General features: G+C 43.1%; 1 long non-coding RNA gene across 1 annotated transcript in view; it reads left to right on the top strand.

Moving 5' to 3' along the window:
- Positions 1–3942: 3942 nt before the first annotated feature.
- LOC132336706 (uncharacterized) overlaps positions 3943–6353 on the top strand; it is a 31988-nt gene continuing 29577 nt past the window's right edge. The window contains exon 1 of the long non-coding RNA XR_009488928.1: positions 3943–4147. This is a non-coding gene — a long non-coding RNA (uncharacterized LOC132336706). The remainder of the gene's footprint in view (positions 4148–6353) is intronic.

Genomic DNA, 6353 nt, shown 5'->3' with positions numbered 1-6353 from the left:
GGTTCCCAGTTAGAATATGTAAACATAACATGTAGTGATCCTGCTAAGAATGCTTCCACAGCCTCTCTGATGTGTTGCTTAGAGATTTTCTGAGTCAGAAACAACATCTTTGATGTATTTTACATCTAAACATAATTTTTGTACTATGAATTTGTCCATTACCTGGCATCAGGTAGCTGTACAACACCAGAGGGACATGCACATCACTTTGGTGCAAAACCTAATGTATTCCATAGCAAGCTCCATTATTTATCCAAGTCTGAGGCCTACAGACATGTCTTAAATTAAAAAAAAAAATAAATAAATAAATAAAAAGAAAGAACAACAACAACAAAAAAAGAGAGCACATATTGCTGTTGAAGAGCTATAAGGGAGCCTCCTGCTCTCAATGACAGAAAAATCCACAGAGAACAAGGTTGCAGATGAGATGAAAAATAGTTACTATTTTAGTGCAAAAAATGAATGGAATTTGTCATAAATATAAACATTATAAATTCAGAGAATTCAACACTGATGTTATATTTGCAAAAAAACCTGGAATAAGTTATTGTTAAGAAATTCAAACTCCCAGGCAGTGCACTGTACATTGTCCCCAGCTTGAAATGAGGACATGCAAAAACTGTCTCAACTGGATGTAAATGTGACTGCACTTTCTGAGGTAAGAAAGTAGGCTTTTTTTTTATATTTCCTAGGAAGTGGAATGTTAACAATCACCATGCTTGTAAAGTATGCTGGCATAAGTAAAGCAAAAATCAGTTCCTATAAACAAAATTATGATTTTCCTGAAGTATATGTGTACTGAAGGCTAAATATAAATAATATATGCATTTATAATAGAAATTAAATAATATAAATTATATCTATTATATATTAAAATAATAGAAATTTATAATAAATTTATATTCTATATAAATGCTGAGGTGGGAAGAGAGCGTCTTAGAAAGAATGGCTGGGAGAGAGTTCAGATCATCAGATATTGGTTTCTCTGGTCAGGATTGAAGGCACTTGAGACAGTAGTTCATGTTGGGACTCTGGTGTTTATTATTTCTTATCAGTGAAACAGCCTCACAACCCTGAGTTCTGCAGCCTTTTATCAGCAAGGCACAAAATGGCCAACAATATCTTGGTACAAGGTCTTTTAAAACTAAACTATGCATTTAAGAACTGACACCTGGATTATTTTCCCTTTTAACCCAATAAGTGATCCCTCAAAGCCTGTAATGTGGACTTTTCTGCCCAATTACAAAACATCACCCAAACACATGAAGAAGAAGGAAGAAGAAGGTAAAGAAGAACAATCTGCCTCCACCCTAAAACCTCCAGCTTGCTTCATATTTATTTCTATATTCTAAAACCCCAAACTCAAAGTTTTGCACCCTGCGATATCACACTCTTCTAACCAACTACACACCCATAATCCCAGTTCTGTCATTCCATTTTGGAAGCCTTCTCCACAGCCTCAGGTCAATTGCAGTGTTCTTTTGTGGGTCTGTGCCTTTCAGCACAGAAAGTTTAAAATTCTCAGCATCCAGGGTTGCAACAATGAGAGAAGTGTTGTCAGTCTTCATCAAGAGGCAAGACAATGCTGAGTTCATGAGCTAACACTGTACTGGCATGGGGTAAGACCCTGATGACACAGAAATACCCTGTACAGCCTCAGCCAAGTCTACTGTGGGGGCAAGACATTCTTGAGCTTCAGCTCAGCCAATGCAGCAAACCTTTGCTCTGCTCCAGACCTGAGACAATCTGCTTTGGGGTCACCATGTCTGCCCAGCTGCCACACATTTCTGCCACCCTATTTGCTCCTTTTTCTGATATGACACCTTGCTGGCCCCTCCAAAACCCCAAAGGCAGTGGGTGGTGTTTCAGGCCTGCCATCAGTCCCAGTCAGCTTCTTCCCTCTCCAAAATGTGCCAGCCTCATGTTCTTCCTTCAGAACTTCTCCTCCCTCTGCCCTTGGCCAGCACCCAAGGAGCACTAGTGAGCCACCCACTTGCTTTTAGGTGGGACAGACCTGCCAGGACCTACAGGCCAGCCCAGAGCATTGTCCTGGCAGTGGCTCAGCCTCAATGATGTCTGAGGCTGTGTGGCAGCAGTGTCTGCACACACCTTCTCCTATCTTAAACCAAATATCCTCCCACCTCTCCTGCTATCTGCACTGCCACTTGAGGGTGAGCTCTGTGTGCAAACACATCTTCATTTCACTCAGGAAAGAACAGTTTTCTGTGGTTTGCCCTTTGACAGCCTGTTCTCTACATCTGGACCTGGGAAATGTCCCAGATAAACAAATTTGGCTCCCCTGTGCCAAAGATTTAACCAATATTTCTCTAAGGACATTCTCAGCTGGACACTTTGATCACAACCCACCATTCTGGCTGGTTTCTCTCTCTTTTATTTTGATTCATTTTCTTTCCATCAAACTACCTCCCTGTCAGCACTGAGCCAGTAACACGTGTGGCTGATACAGAAAAGAAATAGGGAGGTTGGTGCCTTCCAGCCAGGTCAGCCAGAGGAACTCGCTAAATATGTTTGTCATTCACTTGTTGTCTCAGACACTGCCAGAATATTTTGAGCAGCAAAGGCCCCTGCAGCCCTGCTAGCTGAAGGGCATCAGCTGGCAGATTGGCTGTCTGGTGGGAAGTGCTCCTTTCCCTGTCTCCCAGTGCTCAGTGCCTGCCTGGTTTCCACCTTCACAGCAGTTTTCCTGCTGGATTTTTTCCAGATCCTGGCTGTTCTGATCCAGCTAGATCAGGAATGCCACAGCTCCTTTGCCTGGACAGTCTCATCTGCAGAAGATGACAGGTTAATCTGTCTTGGTCTGCTCTTGACAAACTGCCTTTCATCCACTTTTCCTTGTAGTGTGGACTCTGTTGCAGGTCTTGCAGAAGGTCACAGCCCTTTGGACAGTCATTCCTTCCCCAGATGTTGTCATTCCCAGTCTTCACTCTAGTCCATACATGGTGTGTGTATGGTGTATGAAGGCAGCTCTGGAAATCCTTCCTGAAGGGGAACTGAGCAGGTATGGTCCCAGTAGAAGAGAATTTCTCCCCAGCTTGTCACCTGGTCCCACCAAATGTTGAACTGTGGTCTGGTCTCTGAAATGGACACAGGAGCACTCCAGAATGAGTTTTCAGTGGACAAAACACTGGAATCTCATGATTCACAGAGGCATTCAGGGCTGGCATGACTGGTGGGAAAATCTTCCCCAGCCTCACTGAGAATTCCTCACCATTCTGGATCATTTAGTCTGTTATAAATTTGAACCAGAATAGGGTCCAGATAGAATAGGGGATATAGGTGAACTTCAGCTTTTTTACATACAGGCAGGAAGTGAAAAGAAACTGCCTTTGTTATCATGAAAGTTTACTTACATTTTTGATAGAGGGCTTTCACTACATGTGCCTGAGCCTTGGACTTCCTAAATATAATTCCCAGTCCCAAGGAAACTCCACAAAGCAGAATGTGATTAATCTTAAAGGTTGTCAGGGATTGGTGAGCAGTAATGGTCTGTTTGGACGGTGAGCAGATGCTTTGTCTTGCCAGAGGGAGAACCATCCATGTGCAATTCAGGGGATGTGTGGTGGAAGGATTAAGGGGTTTAGTGTGGATGTGTCCTGAAGGAAGATGAACAATGTTCCCCCCACTTTGCTCCCCACAGCCCCCACATTGTGAAAAGGACCTGCAGGAGCCTCAGGGCCCTTGATGGACTTTTTTCCCAGAAATTCACTGGTTTCTCCTTTTTTTTCCTGAGCTTTCCAAAAACCTCACAGAAAACACAGACAAACCTACTGCTATTTCTATTTCAGCTTTATACTACTTCAAATTATCTGATACACCAGATTTTTTATTCAAAAACCTTCCCCACGGGATCTGCAGCTTGCCAGTGCTGTAGTCAGCCATGCTGTCATATGAACGCCACACAGGGCGTGCTGGAGGCATCAGTGCACCCTGTAGAACCTGATTAACTGTCTGGCAGGGAATATCCACGCTGCTGCAGCAGCATTTCTGCTGCCTCTGGGTAAAATGAGAGCTCCCAGGAGCATTAGCACATGCTGAGAACAAATGCTGATGCTCTGATCTGCTGGAGCAAAACTTCTCATCCCTACTCTTCTGCTAAGACCTAGCTGAGTACTGGACCATTGCAATGGTAAGGACATACTTTGTATATAAAAACCAGTAAGAATCAGATCAGACTAAAGTAAAGTGTATTTCTTGCAGGCTGTTTGTGTGTCATACTGTGGCTGGCGTGATGAGGTGCCCAGCAAAGAAACATGGTTTGGAGATCTATTAGGCATCCCTAATCCATGCTGGTGCAGGGAATGAAAGAAAAAAAATTAGGAAACATAAACTGACCAAGAAGAAAGTTGCTAATTTTCAGCAGTAATGACAGATTTGAATGCATCCTCTGGGATGAAAAGCAGTTCAGGATGTTCACTGCATGGGCTATGAGAGATGAGAACTAAAATCCAGGGAAGTAGAGCATAAGCCCCTGGATAATGCTGATGGTGAAATTTGGGGGCAAGGGCAGCTGTTTAGGTGGGGACTTTTTGGAAGGGGGAGAGGATAGAGAGGCTGTTTTTTTCTGTTTGTTAATTTTGTATTAATTGGTGGCTTTTCTCTCTTCAAGTTCTGTTCCTCTAGTTTTAGTGGTAGCTATGCTTGTAATCTTGCTTCAGTTTGTGGAAATCAGTGTGTTATTTTTCCTGGTATGGACTGTTGTGAGTTACATGTTTGTAAAGGTGGTGCCATCCTTTTTCAGTGGGGACTCCAAGTGGCTGCCTGAAAAACCGCAGTGGCAGATAATCTGCAGTTAAGAGGAAGGTGTCATTTCACTGGGCAGAGGAAGGTAAAGACTGTGACCTGGAATGTCAGGATAAACAGTTCTTGAAATTGCATCACAGTCAGCTAATCATTCTCCTTCTACCAGTACAGCAAACATGAGAGGATGACATCTGAGCAGAGTTCTAAATAATATCAGAGTGATGTAGAGGATACTTTTTTCCCCACACACTGGAGCTTCAGTTACATAGAAGATGAGCAGGGTGGAAAGACTGATAAGCCAACGGGAGGAAGATTAGTGCCTGGAAGTGTCAGAGATGTTGGAAAGTGAAGCAGAAATGACAGAAATCAGTGTTCAAAGTGCAGTATTAGGAAAAAAAAAATTCCAGCTTGTACTGAGAAAAGAAAAAGAAATGATGATGGAGTATGACTCACATATAATGTCTTAGTGCCTCTTAAAGTGCTGATGCTTTGGTGCCCAGGAGACACAGTTGTCCATGCCCAAGCTGTTGAAAGTCAGAGAACTCCACAGTCTACATGGGGCAGCAGCTCTAGTGGAGCTCATCAGCTGCATCTATTTTAAACCTTCTCTCAGACTTGTTTCTTTAGGCCACTTATGGACCCATGTTTCTTCCTAGATCAGTTACCTGTGCATCAGCACATTTTATATCACAGGCAGCCTGACTCCAGAAATAGTGTGTTGATGCAAAATGACTCCTTGTCCTCCAGCCAAGGCAGCAAATCAAAAAGTGAGGAGAAATTGGTTTTCTTTACTCATCCCTTTACTATTCCACTGTGATTCCAGCAAGTCTCCAGCCCTGCTTTCCCAGGATGGCTGGTGGCAAGGCCAGCTCAGCACAGTGCAATGTGTGTGATTTCTCTCCCTCTCCCACCTGTGCAGTTGGAATTCTGGCCCCAGGTGTTGTCTCTTAAGGAACCTGCAATGTTACCTTTCATCAGATGAGCATTAGTAACAAATCCCCAGGCCATAATTTCTTACAGGTGAGCGAGAGAGGAGCCCCAACAGATTCAGGTGTTTCATGTGCATCAGATTCCTCCACAGTCAGGGCAGCTTGTTCATTTTGGAGGGTGATTGTAATATTGTCCAAAGGGAACAGAGAGTTTTGGCACTGAAACATGGTCCCCAAAGTTGTTGTGATATTTACTACTCTGTCAACAGGTCTAAAGAGGTACACATGGAGCTGGAAATACTTCTCCATGTTTTCACTGAGCCCCAGTTGTAACACACTGATTTTTGAATTAAAGTTACGGGGTTGTTTGTTGGTTTGTTTGTTTAAAGAAAGATGTTCTTTAGAACAAAGAAATTCCCCTGATTTCTTTCAAGGTGTGGCAGGTAAGGATTTGTGTGGAAAGAAAGAATACCACCTATCTCTTAGGAGCATATTGTGGGAAGGGAAAAGGAGGGGAGTAATTTCCTTTCTTTGTTGCCCAGATATCGCTGGCACTGATGAAGTTTTCACAGCTTCACACATAGAGATGATGTCTCTGAAGAGCATCACTTACAGTGACACAAGAGTCAACCCAGGGCATCATCTTTTCCTTAAATATATTTA

This window comes from Haemorhous mexicanus, chromosome 20, assembly GCF_027477595.1.
Source record: "Haemorhous mexicanus isolate bHaeMex1 chromosome 20, bHaeMex1.pri, whole genome shotgun sequence".
NCBI lineage: Eukaryota > Metazoa > Chordata > Aves > Passeriformes > Fringillidae > Haemorhous > Haemorhous mexicanus.
The sequence above is the reverse complement of the archived record's forward strand: the minus strand, read 5'-3'. Positions and strand labels throughout refer to the sequence as shown.